The sequence below is a fragment of the Coregonus clupeaformis genome, chromosome 2 (assembly GCF_020615455.1).
Source record: "Coregonus clupeaformis isolate EN_2021a chromosome 2, ASM2061545v1, whole genome shotgun sequence".
Classification (NCBI taxonomy): Eukaryota; Metazoa; Chordata; class Actinopteri; order Salmoniformes; family Salmonidae; genus Coregonus; species Coregonus clupeaformis.
Window position 1 is genome coordinate 33,531,198 of NC_059193.1, and position 23,840 is coordinate 33,555,037.

The window sequence follows — 23,840 nt, forward strand, 5'->3', positions numbered from 1 at the left end:
AGGTGACCAAATACTTATTTTCCACCATAATTTGCAAATAAATTCATTAAAAATCCTACAATCTGATTTTTTTCCCTCAATTTGTCTGTCATAGTTGATGTGTACCTATGATGAAAATTACAGGCCTCTCTCATATTTTTAAGTGGGAGAACTTGCACAATTGGTGGCTGACTAAATACTTTTTTTCCCCACTGTATGTAAACTTCCGACTTCAACTGAACATGATAAGTGTACAGCTGTGAGGCGCTAGCTTAGGACAGTCTATAGGGATGACCTATGGACTTCTGGGGAGAAACTGGTGAGTACGGTAGCTGTAGAATCAAAGGCCTCAGGGTAAATGTTCAACTTTACCAAGGATGGTGTTTTGCTCGGACCGTTACGTGATCCTAGCATAAATCTTCATTGAATGTTCCATTGTACATGTGCGCTTATGTTTACATAAGCGCGCATGCCAAGGGAAAGAAAACCAGGTATCCTGGTAGGCTGCAACCTGTTCAGAATGAGTCTGACTTAATCAGATAATTTTCATGTCAATGCCGGGAGGTCAGTAAGAATTGGTGTCGAGGGAACCTGTAGTGGTTTTACTACAGGTCACGGTGTCTTACATCATTGTAGTGGCGATAGGTATGAAGGAGACCATTTCATTGCTATGTTATCCCCGGAGGAGCTAATCTCACGACGGAAGTACTCTATAAGCACTGAACCAGTCGTACGAGATGTGATCATGGTTCATGACTTCTAATAACTTTCCTCCTGAATGGAGGGTTCTATTTATTAGCGGCATGTGTGTTGACCATCAGAAGTGTGTTTTGGGAGATTCCCTTCCACGTGTTGCAATCTGAGTGACTACTAACTCCTCTGTCGCTGTTGTCAACCTTCTTACTGATTGTGGCTGGACTGACTGTTGCTGGCATTGGTACTGGTACTCAAGGGGACCAGCTGTCCTACCGATGTATTCTGAAACGTTATCCTACCGTAATACATGATTAGAGCATTTTACTGGTTGCATTGTAGTTGAACAACACATGGCAAGGAATGATTATCGTTGCCATTTGTTTTGGAGAGGTGGAAAGTCCACTGGAGTTATTTTACGACCAGTGTGGTACACCTCAGTGATATCTCAGATGTGTTCTAAGGTTATCCCCGTCAAGGGGCTTGTCCGCTCCTCTCTGTTCTCATGGGGAAGTTTACAACTAGAGTTGTTGTAACAAGGTGAGTAGGACGGAGCCAGGCGCAGGAGGTGTGAATCCAAAAATAGGGTTTATTTGGCCAATACAGCAGTCCGCAGCAATGTGTAAACCAAATACAGTGCGACTTAAATGCGTACAGGGAAAACAAAACACACGGGTGAATATCCCGGTGATAAAAGTAACATAATACTCAACACGAGGCTCATCATGGGTCTGGGCTAGTATTGGTGTCCGAGGCACAAACGAAATGGTCGGACCCTTTGCACGAGTTGTCAGCAGCCGCGTGGTTAGTAGATTGGCTGTAACCAATCAACCAAATCTCCTGGTGATTGCGCTTGTAAACGCTCAGTGGCTGTTGTGGCCTGTCAGTCACCACAGCGTCTGTGTGTGGCAACCGTTCCAGTACCTGCGAACTGATACGAGGATATCTTTCTGCGATATGGCACAGTATTTCACCAGTGGGAATCATCGGGTCAGTTGCGGGACTGATGCTGTTTGATTCATTGTAAAGGGTTTCAGTCCCCCTCAAAGCGGAAAATGTATAATTGGAAGCAGAGTACATTCTGCACGTTGATGCTTTTATTCCTGAGATGGCCGCAGTGCTTGCGTAAGTGTCCATAGGACAAGATAAGTTAATCTCAGCCACAGTATCGCATGACTCCAAGGAGGAGGGAAGTGGCTCATTCACAGAGACTGCTGGCTTGAAATCATGAAAGGACTGGTCAATAAGGTTTGCTGATTGAATGTGACGAGATATCGTAATATCTTCTTGGGTCTGATGCTGCACAGAGAAGTGTCGAGACATCTTTTTCGAAAAGGGTTCTTTTGATAGATGCACTTTGTGGATGACTGTGTCGCAGTCAGCGGTAGGAGATGACAGTATGGTCAGTGGAGACGGCACGGTTGCCTGTGACCATACTTGGTGAGTCTACCAATCCATCAGTGGGATCAACCGATCCATCAAGTCTACTCCGAGTAGCAGAGGTTCACTTTCGAGGCTGGTAACATACACAGGGTGAACAAGCGATACGTCTTGGAAGTGTAGTTTCAGCATGAGTCGCATTGTGAGAGGCGAGGTAGTCTGGGTGAAACCTCGAAGTGAAGTATCGCATCATTCTGTTTTCAACAAACGTTTAACTGGGTTCAAAGCCCATTTCAGATCATTGAACAACTTTTGAGAGATGAGCGATATTGTCGAACCTGACTCAATTAGCGCATTACAGGTTAAGTAGTCCTCCAGGACTTTTTCCAGGTATGGGCTGTTTGAGTCACATTTTGTGGTCATATTCCCCACAAAGTGGAGTGGTCATTGGCAATGACGTAATGTGTCATTTCTGTTCATGGTGAAAACAGATTGACTTATTGGGTTTCAAGTGGAATTGGCTCTTGCGATGTGTTTGACCTTTTTCTTTGCAACATTTGTAACATAGACTATAGACAAAGCCTGTGTCTTGATCGAGCGGGCCCTGGATAGGGTCTCGAGTGAGAGCGGGAGTAATTTGATTGTTAACGTCCTTGCTAAGGGTGTTAATTCTGGCTGACCTGTTGTCCGGCAATTCCACGCCTAGTCATAGTGACTTGTCTTTTTCCTGTTCATCAAATTATTTCCAGTTCTTTATTTCTCTTAGCAGAGCTTTTAGCGAGTATTGGCGTATGCTTCTGTCGTCTTTGAACCCTTTTTCACCCTTGTTACCCTCTGACACTTTGGTTGGATTGGGTGCAGGAACGTAGCGATCCGGTCGATTGTAGCGGTAGTTGTTTCGCTGGCAACGTACTTTACAGTTATTTCGACCGGGGTGGGTATTGGGTATCATGGTTTCGTGGTAGAAACCGTTGTTGTGCGTCATCTCTTGGCACTTCAATACCTGATAATGCACCCTCTAACTGGAGTGAGTGCTCCTGTTCAAACTCCAAAATCGAGATGTCAGGGCTCTTAGCGCTGCGCAATTTTGATGCCTCAAAAGCTGTTCTCGCAAGCTGTCTGAGTTCTGAGATTTGCAAACCAACGTGGGCTGTAAGACCCAATTAGGTAATGATGGTGGGATACATGTTCGACAGAAACATTTGTTTGAATGATAATAGCTCTTCCATTCCGGTTTCAGTGAATAGGCCAACGTAAGCTGAATGAAGCCTATGATAGTAAGCTTGTGGGTGTTCATTCCGAGCTTGTTTGAGAGTGTTAGCCAGTGAGCCGTTGTGTTTACAAGTCGCAGAACCATTGAATTCTATTTTTAAAGCTGTGTCAAGTTTAGCGTAGTCGTTTGGCACGTGTTGCTGTTGTATACGAATGAACCTTGTCACGTGTCTATTCGATGTTCGTTTCAACAATAAATCCTGTCAGCACCCGTAGGTAGCCATCCAAGGCATCCTCTATGTCTGCTAGGGACGTCTCAGTGTCGTTTGGCTTACCTGGAACAGGGTCAAAGGTGTGGATGTTTTTGATGAGTTTGTCAAGGCGTTCCGTGCCAAGTGTGCGGGGAGAGTTAGCTTCATCCTGTGGGGAATTGTGGGCCGAAAGGCCAAGAGGAGAAACCAAGCTTTGGCTTGGTTGGCGAGGAGGCGCCATATTACCCTTTGCCAAACAGCCAAGAGGGGAAGACTGAGGGACATCTGCGATAGGCCAAGTCTGATACCTTCTCTCGTCTTCACTCGTTTGTGTGCCGAGGTCCAGTTGAGAGCTTGGTTGCTGAACTGGGTAGTCACGCTGTAGCGCGTGACTGTTCTGAAATTCCTCCAGATGGTACCTAGGCTTAGAGTACTTATTTTCAACATGTGAGTGTCGCACTTGCGCCATTCTGCCTCATATTTATCTGACATGGTTTGCAGGTAGAGGGCTTTAGTACGTAGCGAGAGTTTCAGTGATGAGATTTCCTCTGCTTGCTTAGAAATCAATATTTCTATCTTCATCACCTGAATTCTCACATCATTCATTTGGTCAGTGACTTCAATGAGTTTTGATATTTGTCATCCAACTTGGTCATGGTGTTCATTAACTTCATATCAATCATTTATTGCTCGTGCTTCAGCTGTGCACTGCGGTATTGGACCGTTGCCAATATCTGATTGCTATACATCAGGGCTAAACTGGAGAGAACCTTTACAAGGCCTGCGCCAGATGGTTGATTTTGGACAGCATTTGTCGCAATTTTTGCTGTTTTTCCGCTAATGGCATATTTAGGGTTGGTATCGCTGCGGAGGTCAGCGATCAATTATTTTATGGGTGAGGGTTCTCTAATTAGCGGGGGAGTGGGGACCACCCCCTCTGATAGCTTGCACATAAAAAATAAATAACTAATACTAATAATAATATAGTTTGGGTTTTGTGTTGTTGGAAGCTTCAAAAATGATTTTAATCTATTTATAGACGTTAATGAACCATCACTACTGCATCAGTAATGTGGGAGTTGGACGTGAATGATAATGATAATGATTAATCATACCTGTATGATAATGATTAATCATACCTGTATATGCTATCTGGGAATTAAACGTTATTTAACCTGAGAAGTCTTGCTTTATCTAGGTTAATATGGAAAAGTTTAAATTGCCTCCTTTGTTGAACCAAATCAATTTGGATCTTTTCCTAATGATCAACCTGAAAAGGTATGTTCTGCAATTTAACTTATTACATTGAATGAGACAATGATATCCAATCAGTTGAGATTTGCTGGATATCATAAATGTAGCCCGTATTTACACACTATAAGAACACGTTTTGCCTTCACATACAGTTGAAGTCGGAAGTTCACATACACCTTAGCCAAATACATTTAAACTCAGTTTTTCACAATTCCTGACATTTTATCCTAGTAAGAATTCCCTGTCTTAGGTCAGTTAGGATTACCACTTTATTTTAAGAATGTAAAATGTCAGAAAAATAGTAAAGCAAATTATTTATTTAAGCTTTTATTTCTTTCATCACATTCCCAGTGGGTCAGAAGTTTACATACACTCAATTAGTATTTGGTAGCATTGCCTTTAAATTGTTTAACTTCGGTCAAACGTTTCGGGTAGCCTTCCACAAGCTTCCCACAATAAGTTGGGTGAATTTTGGCCCATTCCTCCTGACAGAGCTGGTGTAACTGATTCAGGTTTGCAGGCCTCATTGCTCGCATACACGTTTTCAGTTCTGCCCACACATTTTCTATTGGATTGAGGTCAGGGCTTTGTGATGGCCACTCCAATACCTTGACTTTGTTGTCCTTAAGCCATTTTGCCACAACTCTGGAAGTATGCTTGGGGTCATTGTCCATTTGGAAGACGCATTTGCGACCAAGCTTTAACGTCCTGACTGATGTCTTGAGATGTTGCTTCAATATATCCACATAATTTTCCTTCCTCATGATGCCATCTATTTTGTGAAGTGCACCAGTCCCTCATGCAGCAAAGCACCCCCACTGCATGATGCTGCCACCCCTGTGCTTCACAGTTGGGATGGTGTTTTTTGGCTTGCAAGCCTTCCTGTTTTTCCTCCAAACATAATGATGGTCATTATGGCCAAACAGTTCTATTTTTGTTTCATCAGACCAGAGGACATTTCTAAAAAAAGTACGATCTTTGTCCCCATGTGCAGTTGCAAACCGTAGTCTGGCTTTTTTATGGCTTTTTTTTTGGAGCAGTGGCTTCTTCCTTGCTGAGCGGCCTTTCAGGTTATGTCGATATAGGACTCGTTTTACTGTGGACATAGATACTTTTGTACCTGTTTCCTCCAGCATCTTCACAAGGTCATTTGCTGTTGTTCTGGGATTGATTTTCACTTTTCGCACCAAAGTACGTTCATCTCTAGGAGACAGAACGTGTCTCCTTCCTGAGCGGTATGACGGCTGCGTGGTCCCATGGTGTTTATACTTGCGTACTATTGTTTGTTCAGATGAACGTGGTACCTTCAGGCATTTGGAAATTGCTCCCAAGGATGAACCAGAATTGTGGAGGTCTACAATTTTTTTTCTGAGGTCTTGGCTGATTTCTTTTGATTTTCCCATGATGTCAAGCAAGGAGGCACTGAGTGTGAAGGTAAGCCTTGAAATATATATACAATACATCCACAGGTACACCTCCAATTGACTCAAATGATGTCAATTAGCCTATCCAAAGCATCTAAAGCCATGACATCATTTTCTGGAATTTTCCAAGCTGTTTAAAGGCACAGTCAACTTAGTGTATGTAGACTTCTGACCCACTGGAATTGTGATACAGTGAATTATAAGTGAAATAATCTCTCTGTAAACAATTGTTGTAAAAATTACTTGTGTCATGCACAAAGTAGATGTCCGAACCGACTTGCTAAAACTATAGTTTGTTAACAATAAATTTGTGGAGTGGTTGAAAACGAGTTTTAATGACTCCAACCTAAGTGAATGTAAACTTCCTACTTCAACTGTAGAATGTTTTTTTTCTCCAAAAAAATTTACTTGTGATTCTTCACCACTAGGGGTCACTGATCGCAGAAAGCTGAACTCGAACGGGAGTACAGAGGGGCGGGACTTCCGTAGCCCAAGACTGGGAAAAAACAAAATGGCTGCTCCCTCTTTGTTAGCTTAGCATCTAGTGCACAGCTAACCTTTCTTATACTTGTTTTAAGCACACAACAGGATCCCATGCACTACGGGAAGGGGTTTACTAGTGACGTCTCACATTCAAACCCATTCGGCATTCTCTTTGCTAGCACTATATTACTGGAACGCGCGGTAACATAAGAGATACGCCTGTGGCCTACCCACGCTACCGAAGCACGATAGGCAGAAACATAATAACTCCGACCCGGTCAACTAAAATATCTATCCAAATTTGTATCATTATTGGCCCTATGTACTCACTCTAGAAATTATTACTGACGGAGTCAACTCGCTCCTGAGACGTGAGACAGAAATAGTACCCGTTGGCCCAACAGGACTATATCTGAGAATACCTAAATCGGCCGGCCCAATATGACATGGCTCGTAGCATTCAGTAATTCACTCAACACACTGACAACACCGGAGGCAACCTCTAATATCTTGTTCAAATGGAAACACACACACCTCAACAAATCCTGCCATAGGCTCTACTGGTGTATAACGTAACCTGGGTGTATAACGTAATGTGCTGTACAATTCATATAGACTTAATTCAACAGTAAGGCCTCATTCTATCTTAGATTCCTCACACGGGGGCTCCAATATGTCATGACGTGACTTACTTTAATGTATGACTGTTATTTATCGAATCACCTAACTATGTTTAATTGTAACTCGATTAAATTAATAATGTAACAATTAACTCATTAGGAATTTGAGGCACCACGGAATAAGTTGTTTAACGAGAAACCATCTCTCGGACTGCACCAGATGGGGCATACCCCACTCAACCACCAAGGCACCTGCAAGTTCCCGGGACATTTCTGGGGGGAATGGCCCTAGCCCTCACCCTCCGATCCAACAGGTCCCAGACGTGCTCAATGGGATTGGGATCCGAGCTCTTCGCTGGCCATGGCAGAACACTGACATTCCTATCTTGCAGGAAATCACGCACAGAACGAGCAGTATGGCTGGTGGCATTGTCATGCTGGAGGGTCATGTCAGGATGAGCCTGCAGGAAGGGTACCACATGAGGGAGGAGGATGTCTTCCATGTAACGCACAGCGTTGAGATTGCCTGCAATGACAACAAGCTCAGACCGATGATGCTGTGACACACCGCCCTAGACCATGACGGACCCTCCACCTCCAAACCGCTCCCGCTCCAGAGTACAGGCCTCGGTGTAACGCTCATTCCTTCGACGATAAACGCAAATCCGACCATCACCCCTGGTGAGACAAAACCGTGACTCGTCAGTGAAGAGCACTTTTGACAGTCCTGTGTGGTCCAGCGACGGTGGGTTTGTGCCAATAGGCGACGTTGATGCCGGTGATGTCTGGTGAGGACCTGCCTTACAACAGGCCTACAAGCCCTCGTCCAACCTTTCTCAGCCTATTGCGGACAGTCTGAGCACTGATGGAGGGATTGTATGTTCCTGGTGTAACTCGGATAGTTGTTGTTGCCATCCTGTACCTGTCCCGCAGGTATGATGTTCGGATGTACCGATCCTGTGCAGGTGTTGTTACACATGGTCTGCCACTGCGAGGATGATCAGCTGTCTGTCCTGTCTCCCTGTAGCGCTGTCTTAGGCGTCTCACAGTACGGACATTGCAATTTATTGCCCTGGCCACATCTGCAGTCTGCATGCCTCCTTGCAGCATGCCTAAGGCACGTTCACGCAGATGAGCAGGGACCCTGGGCATCTTTCTTTTGGTGTTTTTCAGAGTCAGTAGAAAGGCCTCTTTAGTGTCCTAAGTTTTCATAACTGTGACCTTAATTGCCTACCGTCTGTAAGCTGTTAGTATCTTAACGACCGTTCCACAGGTGCGTGTTCATTAATTGTTTATGGTTCATTGAACAAGCATGGGAAACAGTGTTTAAACTCTTTACAATGAAGATCTGTGAAGTTATTTGGATTTCTACGAATTGTCTTTGAAAGACAGGGTCCTGAAAAAGGGATGTTTATGTTTTTGCTGAGTTTATACAGTGGGGAAAAAAAAGTATTTAGTCAGCCACCAATTGTGCAAGTTCTCCCACTTAAAAAGATGAGCGAGGCCTGTAATTTTCATTATAGGTACAAGTCAACTATGACAGACAAAACGAGAAAAGAATTTCCAGAAAATCACATTGTAGGATTTTTAATGAATTTACTTGCAAATGATGGTGGAAAATAAGTATTTGGTCAATAACAAAAGTTTCTCAATACTTTGTTATATACCCTTTGTTGGCAATGACACAGGTCAAACGTTTTCTGTAAGTCTTCACAAGGTTTTCACACACGGTTGCTGGTATTTTGTCCCATTCCTCCATGCAGATCTCCTCTAGAGCAGTGATGTTTTGGGGCTGTTGCTGGGCAACACGGACTTTCAACTCCCTCCAAAGATTTTCTATGGGGTTGAGATCTGGAGACTGGCTAGGCCACTCCAGGACCTTGAAATGCTTCTTACGAAGCCACTCCTTTGTTGCCTGGGCGGTGTGTTTGGGATCATTGTCATGCTGAAAGACCCAGCCACGTTTCATCTTCAATGCCCTTGCTGATGGAAGGAGGTTTTCACTCAAAATCTCACGATACATGGCCCCATTCATTCTTTCCTTTACACGGATCAGTCGTCCTGGTCCCTTTGCAGAAAAACAGCCCCAAAGCATGATGTTTCCACCCCCATGCTTCACAGTAGGTATGGTGTTCTTTGGATGCAACTCAGCATTCTTTGTCCTCCAAACACGACAAGTTGAGTTTTTACCAAAAAGTTATATTTTGGTTTCATCTGACCATATGACATTATCCCAATCCTCTTCTGGATCATCCAAATGCACTCTAGCAAATTTCAGACGGGCCTGGACATGTACTGGCTTAAGCAGGGGGACACGTCTGGCACTGCAGGATTTGAGTCCCTGGCGGCGTAGTGTGTTACTGATGGTAGGCTTTGTTAGAAAGTTCTCCAGACGACTATACATGCCAGCTGCAGACTGAAATGATAAGGTCTAGTGTATTGTCTTCTTCTTCACCTCGTGTAGAGGTTGAGAGTTTCAGAGTTTCTCCATTTCAAACGTGTGGACTAACATCTCACGTTTTCTGTTCTTTCTGGTCTAACCATTTTGTAATGTGTAGCTTCAGCTTCATGCTTCTTGGTCTTGTAGAAATTCATAAATTTGCAACATCCGGCTTATACCGTAGTATGCTTGGTCTTCCTTTGGTAATGGAGTTGTAGTTTTAAACCATTTTGTAACGTTTAGCTCACGCTTCACGTCTGCTGGTCTTGTAGAGTGTCAACCATTTTAAGCCGTGGGCTTCCTGGTCTGAGGTGAAGGCTGTTTATGTACTCGGGGTAAAAGCGGCGTTCCATCACGTTTGTGCTCATCTGGGCGTGGCCACTGACTGAGAACAAATCAATATGGAAAACAATCATCTCACATAGAATGCTAAAATCACATTGTTATCTTCACAAAAGTATTATTATACTTAATCATTCGTTTTATACAACAATTAGATGCAAACGTCATAACTGGGAAGTGTACACCCCCAGAGATACAGTTATGTTGTTCCACCGTCTTTAAATGACATCATGACATAGTAATGCATTTGACATGATTGTTCTTCAAGTCCCAATCAACCATTTCCCACATTATTTTAGGTAGGAATATTGTTTCATTACCCACTTTTGGATGTTGGAGCCTTGGCGGGAAGACTTCCTTTGTTTCACAGGAAAATTCCCTCTCCCAATACTGCATGGCACGGAAATATAGTTTCTGCAAGAAATGTACGACTGGTCATAAAAATGGCCCCCAGGAAAAGGGGTGTTCAAACCTTTGCCTAGCCGGCATCTTTGATCCTCAGCCCATGAGGGCAAGGCATGACATATTCCTGCGCCTGTCTTCTATCAGTATACAGCGTGACACCGGCACAGGCCCTGGGCAGCTCCTCAGGATGTTATGGCTTCTGTTCCTGCCTTTAGTGGGGGGGATGTTCACTCCAGTAAGACCCCTTTTTTACTCAGTCTATTTGAGTGGTTTTCACTCTCCTCCTCAGAGGAGCCCTCCCCATCTGTAGAATTATCTAGGACAGCTGGACTACCCTGTGCATCCACAACTCCAACTTGACCCACCGGCACATAGTCAGAGGCACCAATGGCTTCCTCATCCACCATCTGTAAAACCATTTTGGTTGTATATCTGGCAACATTCTTTTCAGCCTCCTTATGAAACTCCTTTTACTCAATGAGTTAAAAAGGAGAAATGAAAACTGTGATTAATGAACATTAAAAACAAGATACTTAATAAATACTTTATTAATTACATTGATTTTATATATTTTATTGTTTTAGCAAAAAGAAGATCAGTTTGACGAGTGCAATGCATTGAATTCCATAGGAAATACATACGGGTTATATTTGACCCACATTTGAAAACTTGGGGTAGTGACGCAAAAACAATTTTTACTTAAAAAATAAGAAATTAAACAACAAAACTAGGATGTTGGAACATTAAATACACATTATTTAAGGAATTCCTGTAATATTAGATGATACAATTTTGGGGGGATCAATACAGCAAAAAAAAACATTAGGCCGGGTCATTTTCACACGTTATATGCATCCTAGGGTTAAAATGGAGTAGTTTCACCATATTAAAATGAGAGTTCAGTTCACGTAACAGGGTTGATCTTAAAATGAGGGAAGGACTTAAATGAATCACTAATCACATAAAATAAATAATAATCTTCAGAAATGACTTTGTCAAAGCAACAAAATAACTAGGGCTTTACAATGATGGTAAAACCTGGAGAACATTTGGGATCAACTGGGTTGACACAGGGTTGACTGTGGGACATGTCAAAATGTAGAATTTTGGCACTTTAGCAAGCCTTTGTATAAAACATAAGATTTATTTGAATTCTCCATGTGGTGTATATTATAGGGCACTTCATTTAGGGCTAGGCGATATGGCCAAAATATCATATCATTATGTTTTTTACTTTTTTGACGGTATGACAGTATTTTATGTTGTTGAATAAAACAAGTTCAAAATATGCTTTATGAGTAGTTCATGACCCTAGGGTGGCAACACATAAATTAGAATTTCAATGGGGCTTTCTCCATTCTGATTGTTTTATACTGTTAACACAATCTCCCCCAAAAAATATTTTAACCATTTATCACTTTCTGCATTTCCTGCACTTTTATTATTTCAACTTTGTGGCATGCAGGGCTGCATGATATAAAAAAAAAAACCTAGGCCTAGTTAATTGGTGAACTGTTGGAATCATGGAAATTAAATGATTATTCTAATTAACTGTAGAATTAGAATAATCATGTGGTGTATATCACACTATTGTGAATATAGTGGGCAGCACCTTGCATACTTTGTTGTTTGACATGACAACGAATGAATAAGCCAGGGAGGAATTATTGACAGGGTAGGAACCAAAGTGTTGGTCAGTGTTTCCAGGAGACCCTAATTAGATGTTAGATTACATGTTTTCTTACCCAATGTAGCTAGCTAGCTAACATATTTCTGCTTCGCCTATTACCCTGATTTAGAAGATACCCTTGCACAAACAACATGCTTATCTAGTCCTACGCCAGCACTGGTAGCAGGTTGTATTAGTTAGCTGTGTTTTCTCTGACTCTTAGTACATTTAGGAAGTTAACTAGTAATTTAACACATTTAATTTTAGCCACAGCTTGCTAAGAAAAGACAAACTAGCAGACAATATTTTGCTAACAGTAAGATACACAAACGAATAGTGTAATTATAGAACGCTTGTGGAAAACAGCGTTGTTTTCACCAACATCTTGTTGCATCTGATTGCATGGCAATAAAGTGCTTGTGACTCCGTGGTGGAGCAACTGCTCTCTCCTTGAGTGACAGGGGGCAGGGCTTGGTGTGGGAAGCAGCATGCAGCAGGAGAATAGGGAGAAAGACGACTCAAGGCTCTTACCAGAGAGGAAGAGGCGAAGCGAGAGGACTAACTGTGCCCAAAAATCTGTCTTCTCCAGCATGTGGCATTCTTTTTCGATCCCAAGCGAGGAGTTTTGTATGGAGGTCAATGAGAGAATGTCGATTTTTGGTAAACCAAAAATATAATGGCTTATTTGCTACGTGAGGCTTATTTGATCAAATAGAAGTTTCGTAATGCTTAGGTTGTTACGAGTGTACTGATATAACTTTGAGAAAAAACACTTTATATCGGAGGTATGCCTGTTGTTCACACACGGATCTGCCCTCTCATTGGCTAGAATGGTCCCAGCTGATCTTGCCTCCTCCCGACTGCCTTCCATTCGCGAATACATTTATTTTCATTGTTAGAGCAGCCACTAGAGTATATGGTCAATATAATGTATAATCTGTGCGCTTACCCACAAAACAATGTTACGTTGTGACAACGAATTGACGACGAAAGCTTCATACTGGTTCTGTACTAGTTATGTAAGATGGTTACAAATCTACAACGTCAAAGACCCATTTTTGTTGGTACAACATCAGTTGCTTACGTTGTCATTTCGTCATCAGTATGTCGTGACAACATTATGTATTTATGGTTGACTATTCATCATTTGCGAGCCAGCATTGCAGGTATTTGGTTATGCCATATTGGACTGGCCACTTTTTAACTAGCAAAATGAGAACACTTTGTAGAGTTAGACCGTACTGCTACATGCCGCACTTCTTCTTCTTCTTTGGGATTGGGTTGGCGGATCGCAGCCATCTTTTAAGGTGCATACACCGCCACCTACTGTACTGGAGTGTGAGGCCAGTCATGGCCTACCTACATTAAATCCTCTTCATTACTCCTGTTCCTCTAAGAAAGTGAAATGGAGCCCTAGACACCACTTCCCTCCCCTTTCTTCCCCCCACTACACCACCAAAGTCCCAACCAGCCTCTCTAACCTTTTCACACAGTCTCTCCCTATCTACATCATACAGTTCACAAAATATCAACACATGCTCCACCGTTTCCTCCACTAAACAGTCGTCACACACACCTGTTTCATGTCTCCCTATCATCCATAACGTGACATTCAAACCTGTGTGCCCAAACCGTAATCTACTCCACACAATTTCCTCTCTCCTCCATCCCATACTCCTCATCTCTTCCTTTACTGACCTCAACCTTATTAATAGCATTGCACTCCCTTTGCCAAAGATCGAGCCCTTTTGGCCGGATAAAGGACTTGACTTCCCTGCGGCCCAGCGGGACCTGAATATCTACCCCCTCTCTCCTCACAACACTCTTAGCCACCACATTGACCTTCTCATTACCCTCCACACCCACATGGGCGGGATCCCAACAAAAGCTTACCACCACTCCTATCCTCTTCAATCCCATTAACAGAACCATCATCTCCACAAACAAGTCTTCCCTATCCGACCTGCCCATCTTCACATTACTCAACACTGCAACCGAATCAGAGCAGATCACCACTCTGAGAGGTTTCACCTCCTCCACCCATCTCAAACCTAGAATCATGGCCATCAATTCAGCCACATACACGGACATATAATCAGTTAACCGCTTACATACTCTAACATTGAAATCTGGGATATACACCCCTGCCCCCACCCTACCTCTGACTGGATCCTTTCAACCATCTGTATATATCCTTAAAAACAACTAAAAACGATTATCTATAGATCTCTCCACATACCTTCTCACCCTATTCTCTCCTGCCCGCAATCATGTCCACATCTACACTTGGTTTCAGAAACAGCCACAGAGGAACGTTCCCCAATGCAATTGCCGGCCCTATCTCTCCCTCCCCCAGTCCATATTCTACCACCTTCTGCCACCTTCTGTCCACCCGTACGCCCTCTTCTTACCCACTCCTCACTCCCAGCATTCCCCAGTTGCCGTGACTGCAGGTTGTCCTTCTGAACTCCCTTTCAACCTCGCCCAGTACGCTAATGCAAGTTTTTCCCACCTTATCCTCAGTGGCAGTTCCCCACTATCCACCTGCAATGCTTCAACAGATGTCATCCTGAAGGCACCCACACACAATCTCAGGGCCCTTGACTGTATCCCATCCAGGCGCTGTAGTACCGCTTTGGCTGCCGTTCATATAAAAAGCACCCATAATCCAAAAGATGACCTGGTCAATGCCTGGTACATATACAACAGTGTTTGTCTATTCGACCCCCAATCATATTCTGCCACTCCCCTCATGAGGATCAGCACCTTCATGCACTTAATTTTAATATACTCAACATGTCTCTTCAACGTAAGCCTCTCATCAAACTACATATCTAAATACTTAAATATAGTCCCCCTACCTATATCCTGACTGTATATTTACAGCCTAACATCTTTAACCTTCCTCCTAGAATACACCATAAAGCAGAACTTGGCCACAGACATCCTAAACCCCAATGTAAGAGACCAATCTTCCACAACTCCTACAACTTCTTGCATCTTCGTCATCACATATTACACATTCCCACGTCTCTTCCATGCAGCCCTCCATCATCGGCATACAAGGCCACACCCACTCCCTGTCCCACCTCCTTAAATACTGCATGTTATCTATCAACAGGGTAAACAACACCGGACTAACCACACTTCCCTGAGGAGTACCATTGTCCACTTCAAACCCAATTGACAATTCTGACCCCACCCTCACCCGTATGACTAAATCGAACAGGAAGTCCATGATCCAATTATACAGACATCCCCCAATGCCCTATGCACTGAACTTGATCAACAATCCTTTCCTCCACATGGTATTGTAAGCTTTCGCAATGTCGAAATACACAACACTCATTACCTCTTTTATTGTCAGGGCCTTGGCTATCTCTGTACTAACTGTCACCAGGGCATCCATGGCAGACCTCCCTCTCCTGAACCCACTCTGTGCTACCCTCATCAAACCCCTAACTTCCAAGAGATACAGTACATCATCCTACTCACTTTCATCTTTTCCATCAATTTACACATGTTCGATGTCAGCGCGATAGGCCTATAACTGCCCGCCCTAGCGCGGTCTTTACCTGATTTTACAAACGCAACACCACCAAACGTTTCCAGCCAGCAGGTATCACCCCAGTCCTCCACACCTTATTATACAACCCTAACAACTGCTTCCAACACACTGTCCGGTGAATGCTTAAACATCACATAACACACGCTTTCTTCTCCAGGAGCAGTCCGCCCGCCCACAACCCTCCAACGCGCTTGTCATCTCAGAAATAGAGAACTCTGCATCCATAGCTTCTCCTGATGCCCTTCTTCTCTTTAAGACATCTCCATGCTCCTTTATCTTTTCCCTACATCTCTTCTTACTCTCATCACACAGATGCTCACATCTATGAATCGCTGAGAACGTAGCACCTAGGACATTTGCCATTTCTTTACTTTGACGTTTCCTTCTACCAACACTGGAATTACAGCACTTCCACATCATTTTCTTTTACTTTTTCTAAACTGCACCAATTTCGGTCCCTCTACGAATAGTGGAGCAATTCCCACCATGCCTCCCTTCTCGTCATCACTCTCTTCCTTTGATACTCCATGATTGATACTCCATGAGATTCCTTTCTGTCAATCCATTCTTAAGTACCTGTAGAGCTATATCCCATTCCTGCACCACCTTTGAGCACTCATCTGTCCAGTACGGCACCACCCGCCATCATTCTCCCCCCGTACACACCGGAACAGTCACATCTGCAGCTGAAATACAGACATTACTGCCTCAGTACAGTCATCCACAGACCCCTCCATTGATAACTTTTGTCCCATCCGCTCACACAGGTACTTGAACATCTTCCACTTAGCTTTCTCAAAGCACCACCTCATGTTATTGCCTCTACTCTGCATAAACACATCCACATTGACCTTACATCGAACCGGAAAATGATCACCTCCTACCGTGGTTTCTCTCATCACTTCACATTCACACCTCCCTGCCACTGCCGCAGATAACAATGTCAAGTCCAAGCATGACTCTGTACCCTTCGCCACATTGATTCTAGTCGCCCTCCCATAATTAACACACACTAATCCCGTTTTCCATAAATTCTTCAACTATACTCCCATTGTTGTCTCACGTACTTCCCCAGAGTTCATTATGGGCATTCAAATCACCACACCATATTACCTTCCTACCCCTACACATCCTATCAATCCCTTCTAACTTTGCTAACACGAAGGGGTTATATAAGTTAATTATTACAATGTTACCCCTATTCCTACATATTTCTATTCCCACACATTCCATATTCCTTTATTTCCGATCCCCTACACTACAAAAGTATGTGGACACCTGCTAGTGGAACATATCATTCCAAAATCATGGGCATTAATAGTCCCGTGTAGCTCAGTTGGTAGAGCATGGCGCTTGCAACGCCAGGGTTGTGGGTTCGTTTCCCATGGGGGGCCAGTATGAAAATGTATGCACTCACTAACTGTAAGTCGCTCTGGATAAGAGCGTCTGCTAAATGACTAAAATGTAAAATTAATATAGAGTTGGTCCCCCCTTTTCTGCTATAACAGACCCACTCTTCTGGGAAGGCTTTCCACTAGATGTTGGAACATTGCTGAGGGGACTTGCTTCCATTCAGCCACAAGAGCATTAGTGAGGTTGGGCACTGATGTTGGGCGATTAGGCCTGGCTCGCAGTCGGCGTTCCGATTCATCCCAAAGGTGTTCGATGGGGTTGAGATCAGGGCTCCTTGCAGGCCAGTCAAGTTCGACAAACCATTTCTGTATGGACCTTGCTTTGTGCACGGGGGCATTGTCAAGCTGAAACAGGAAAGGGCCTTCCCCAAACTGTTGCCATAAAGTTGGAAGCACAGAATCATCTACAATGTCATTGTATGCTGTAGCGTTAAGATTTCCCTTCACTGGAACTAAGGGGCCTAGCCCAAACCATGAAAAACAGCCCCAGACCATTACTCCTCATCCACCAAACTTTACAGCTGGCACTATGCATTCGGGCAGGTAGCGTTCTCCTGGGATCCGCCAAACCCAGATTCGTCCATCGGACTGCAGATGGTGAAGCGTGATTCATCACTCCAGAGAACGCGTTTCACTGCTCCAGAGTCCAATGGCGGCGAGCTTTACACCACTCCAGCTGACGCTTGGCATTGTGCATGGTGATCTTAGGCTTGTGTGCGGCTGCTCGGCCATGGAAACCCATTTCATGAAGCTCCAGATGAACAGTTATTGTGCTGATATTGCTTCTAGAGGCAGTTTCGAACTCGGTAGTGAGTGTTGCAACAGAGGGCAGACGATTTTTTTACACACTTCAGCACTCAGCAGTCCTGTTCTGTGAGCTTGTGTGGCCTACCCCTTTGCGGCTGAGCCGTTGTTGCTCCTAGATGTTTTCACTTCACAATAACAGCACTTACAGTTGACTGGTGCAGCTCTAACAGGGGAGAACTGAGTTGTTGGAAAGGTGGCATCCTTTTGAAGGTGCCATGTTGAAAGTCATTGAGCTCTTCAGTAAGGCCATTCTACTGCCAATGTTTGTCCATGGAGATTGCATGGCTGTGTGCTCGGTTTTATACACCTGTCAGCAATGGGTGTGGCTGAAATAGCCGAATCCACTAATTCCAGGCTCTGTCGTAGCCGGCCGCGACCGGGAGACCCATGGGGCGGCGCACAATTGGCCCAGCATCGTCCAGGGTAGGGAAGGGAATGGCTGGCAGGGATGTAGCTCAGTTGGTAGAGCATGGCGTTTGCAACGGCAGGGTTGTGGGTTCGATTCCCACGGGGGGCCAGTATGAAAAATAAAAAAAATAATGTATGCACTCACTAACTGTAAGTCGCTCTGGATAAGAGTGTCTGCTAAATGACTAAAATGTAATGTAAATGTAATTTGAAGGGGTGTCCACATACTTTTGTATATACAGTGCATTCGGAAAGTATTCAGACCTCTTCACATTTTCCACATTTTGTTACATTACAGCCTTATTCTAAAATGAATTATATAAAAACAATTTCTCATCAATCTACACGCAATACCCCATAATGACAAAGCGAAAACAGGTTTTTTGAAATGTTTGCAAAAAGAAATATATATATACCTTATTTACAACACCACAAACTACAGCGCTGGTAAAAATGCTTGCATTTTGCCGATCACAGCCCTACTCCCATTGAAGTCTGAGACCTTCGCCGCTTACCGTCTGTAATACTCTTCAAGTAGCAAACGGAGTAAACTATAACAACGGACATTACACCTACCAGAGTTGCGTATCACAATTAACAAACCAAACATTGGAATAACGTTATAGAAGGTAAAGCAAAAACCCAAACCAGTCCGTGCATCAATACAGGTTTATAGTAAAATACAGTATAATGCCCGGCCCTAACTTCATCTAATATAACAGGCTTTTAAAAATAAATATTGGTGCACAGTTTCTACTTAAAATATCACTTGATTCCGTGTATCATGCATCTCTTAGGTTTATTACCAATCAAAAGCGTCTGACACACCACTGTGATCTCTATAGTGCTTGTAGCTCTCTTCACGACAACAGACACAGGTTGGTTCCTTGAAACGGGCGTTTATTGTCCTGAAAAGAGGATCTTGAATCCTTAAATTCCCTTGAAAGTCCCTTTACTGTCTTTCTTGGCCTCTGCCATCAATAATTATAACTCAGACTAAGATCTGCTTAAGTTAGATTGCACACAGTCAATTAACAAATTCCGTAGCAGTAACACAACAGAGAACGTTAGTTCCGGGATGGAACATCAAAACACAAACAATGGCCTAACGTTAATTTGACCTGTTACATCACATTCAAATTCTTACCTATACATCAATAAATCATTTATTTATTTACTACATCAAATAAACCATGACTTATGTATTAATCATGCATCGTGAACACAGCATCTATGTAACACCACTTACAGTGCTGTTGGCGGGTCTTCACACCACTGTGATCTCTATAACGCTGTTGGCTGGTCTTCACACCGCTGTGATCTCTATAACGCTGTTGGCTGGTCTTCACACCACTGTGATCTCTATAACGCTGTTGGCTGGTCTTCACACCACTGTGATCTCTATAACGCTGTTGGCTGGTCTTCACACCGCTGTGATCTCTATAACGCTGTTGGCTGGTCTTCACACCACTGTGATCTCTATAACGCTGTTGGCTGGTCTTCACACCACTGTGATCTCTATAACGCTGTTGGCGGGTCTTCACACCACTGTGATCTCTATAACGCTGTTGGCTGGTCTTCACACCACTGTGATCTCTATAACGCTGTTGGCTGGTCTTCACACCGCTGTGATCTCTATAACGCTGTTGGCTGGTCTTCACACCACTGTGATCTCTAGTGCTGTTGGCTGGTCTTCACACCGCTGTGATCTCTATAACGCTGTTGGCTGGTCTTCACACCACTGTGATCTCTATAACGCTGTTGGCTGGTCTTCACACCACTGTGATCTCTATAACGCTGTTGGCTGGTCTTCACACCGCTGTGATCTCTATAACGCTGTTGGCTGGTCTTCACACCACTGTGATCTCTAGTGCTGTTGGCTGGTCTTCACACCGCTGTGATCTCTATAGTGCTGTTGGCTGGTCTTCACACCACTGTGATCTCTATAGTGCTGTTGGCTGGTCTTCACACCACTGTGATCTCTATAGTGCTGTTGGCTGGTCTTCACACCACTGTGATCTCTATTGTGCTGTTGGCTGGTCTTCACACCACTGTGATCTCTATAGTGCTGTTGGCTGGTCTTCACACCACTGTGATCTCTATAGTGCTGTTGGCTGGTCTTCACACCACTGTGATCTCTATAACGCTGTTGGCTGGTCTTCACACCACTGTAATTTCTATAACGCTGTTGTCTGGTCTTCACACCACTGTGATCTCTATAGTGCTGTTGGCTGGTCTTCACACCGCTGTGATCTCTATTGTGCTGTTGGCTGGTCTTCACACCACTGTGATCTCTATTGTGCTGTTGGCTGGTCTTCACACCACTGTGATCTCTATAACGCTGTTGGCTGGTCTTCACACCACTGTGATCTCTATTGTGCTGTTGGCTTGTCTTCACACCACTGTGATCTCTATAGTGCTGTTGGCTGGTCTTCACACCGCTGTGATCTCTATTGTGCTGTTGGCTGGTCTTCACACCACTGTGATCTCTATTGTGCTGTTGGCTGGTCTTCACACCACTGTGATCTCTATAGTGCTGTTGGCTGGACTTCACACCACTGTGATCTCTACAATGCTGTTGGCTGGTCTTTGTTGACTCTACGTAGGCTTAAACATTGGTATACTATTATCTATAAGGCCACTTTGGGAAAACTGCCACTTTATCTCTGTTTGTCTTTGATAAGGTCAGAAAATAAATACCAGTTACGGTCTCACTCCTACTTACATAATTTTGGCACCCAGAACCAAATCCTTTGTGCTTGCTGGATAGTGTTTGTCACAAGAAACTACAAACAGCGCAGCATACTTGGGCCTACAATATGCTTTGATTACACCAACCTTGAAAGGGGTTTGCATTCTGGCGGAAGTCCAGTAATTTCAAATGGCTGAATCCGATAGGTTGGGTTAGGTTGCGTTACTTTGCACTGGTTCTCGCATTTATGCATCCTTTCAAATGATTGAACATCTGCATGCCTTTGCCATGCAGGAAGTTGATTTCAATGCTACGTTTGTGACTTAACAGTCACTGCCAACTTGACATTGCCAATAACACTAGTAGTCTCACCATAATCTTTGTTCTCATTCAAACTGGGCTTGGGGCTTTCAGATATGACTAAGTATCTGTTTAAATGAGGAAGTGCTGTGAACCGGCATGGGTCCACAAAGCACTCGAGCGAAACACTGGAATATAAATAAGGATATTACAGTGTCATGACTCTCATGTGATTGTCCCATGTGAGAAGCCCAAGATCAGAATACAGAGAAGCAACAGTCTACAGATCTCTCTCTCTCTCTCTCTCTGTCCCGTGGTCATTTTTATGAACACAGGATTGATTGATGTGGGTGGTTTTATGACCCCTCACGCCTTTCCTAAATGGTTTGCACCAAACGACTTCTTGTTGGTCCCTGGTATTGGCGACCTGAATGTCTCTGTGTTACAGGGACAGATTGCCGCCAAAACTTTTTGGCGAAAAAGATTGGATATTGGAACATTATTTCTGACATCTAAGTGATTGGAATGGTTGGTGGGGATCTAAAGAATAATCATGTCATATTGTTTATTGTTTTATGATGTCATTAAGGATGGAATTACTAAATAACTGTATCTCTGGAAGTGTACACATTTCAGTTATCAGGTTTTATTTCCCTCATTAAAATGCAAATCAATTTATAACATTTTTGACATGCCTTTTTCTGGATTTTTTTGTTGTTATTCTGTCTCTCACTGTTCAAATAAACCTACCATTAAAATTATAGACTGATCATTTCTTTGTCAGTGGGCAAACGTACAAAATCAGCAGGGGATCAAATACATTTTTCCCTCACTGTATATATATATATATATGTGTGAGGGCAAAACGTGTTCTTATAGTGTGTAACTACGGGCTACATTTATGATATCTGCCAATCTCAACTGATTGTATATCATTGTCTCATTCAATTTAATATGTTAAATTTCCGAACATACCTTTCCAGGTTGATCATTTGCATAAGATCCAAATTGATTTAGTTTAACAAAGGAGACAATTTTAAACTTTTCCATGTTACCTAGATAAAGCAACGCTTTCAGGTTAATTAAAGTTTAATTCCCAGACAGCCTTTCCAGGTATGATTAATCATTTTAATTGATTAATCAATTCAATTTGCTTTTGCAAATTAATTCATGTCCAACTCCCACATTACTGATGCAGTATTCATGGTTCATTTAACTTATATAAATAGTTTAAAATCGTTTTGCAGCTTCCAACGAATGAAAACCCAAACTTTGGGAAAAAAAGAGGAACATTTTTCCTCTCAATTTTCCTAATAATGTGCAAGCTATCAGAGGGGGTGGTCCCCACTCCCCCGCGAATTTGTCAACCCTCACTCATAAAACGTTTGATCGCTGACCTCAGCAGCGATACCAACACTAACTATGCTATTTGCGGAAAAACAGCAGAAATTGCGACAAACGCTCTGCAAAATCAACCACCGGGCGCAGGCCTTGTAAAGGTTCTCTCCAGTTTAGCCCTGATGTCTTGCCATCTGAGATTGGCATCGGTCCAATATCGCAGTGCACAGCTGAAGCACGAGCAAGAACCGGTAGACATGAAGGGAAAGGTGGAGAGAACCGGGAAACTAATGACAAAAGCAGAAAAGGGAAAAATACTGCTAGCTGTGGAACTGTGTTTGAAAACAGAACTATTAAAAGTAATTGCAAAAACTTATGACGAACGAGCACAAACTCTTCAACAAAATCGTCTTTTACAGGAACAAAATTGTCTTCTACAGGAACAACTCGATTTAGCCAAAACTAAATATGACGAGGTCCACGCTAAACTAGATAAATCTGACAAGTTATCTACAAACAGGAGCGTGCAACTTGATAACATGCATGCAGTTTTGTTGAACGTTACCCAAAGTAACAATGTTCTAGTCCAAATGCTGCAGACCAAAGACGATCAGTTAATGAATACAATGACCAAGTTGGATGACAAATCATCAGAACTCATTGAAGTCGCTGACCAATTGAATGATAAGAGAACTCAGGTGATGAAGATGGACATATTGATTTCCAAGCAAGCGGGGGAAATCTCATCACTGAATCTCTCACTCCGTACTCGAGACCACTACCTGCAAACCATGGTAGATCAGTATGAGGCCGAACGGAGCAAGTGCGACACTCACATGTCTAAAATAAGTACTCTAAGCGCTCAAGCAGACTCTGCTATGCAGCAGAATACCACGCTTAGGTACCATCTGGAGGAATTCCAGAACAGTCACGAGCTACAGCGTTGCCTCTTTCAGGTGTCCCTCAGTCTTCTCCTCTAGGTCATTCGGCACAGAGTAATATTGCGCATCCTCGCCAACAAAGCCAAAGCTTGGTTTCTCCTCTTGGCCTTTCAGCCCACAATTCCCCACAGGATGAAGCCAACCCTCTCAGCGCACTTGCCACGGAACGCCTTGACAAACTCGTCAAAAACTTCTGCACCTTTCACCCTGTTCCAGGTAAAC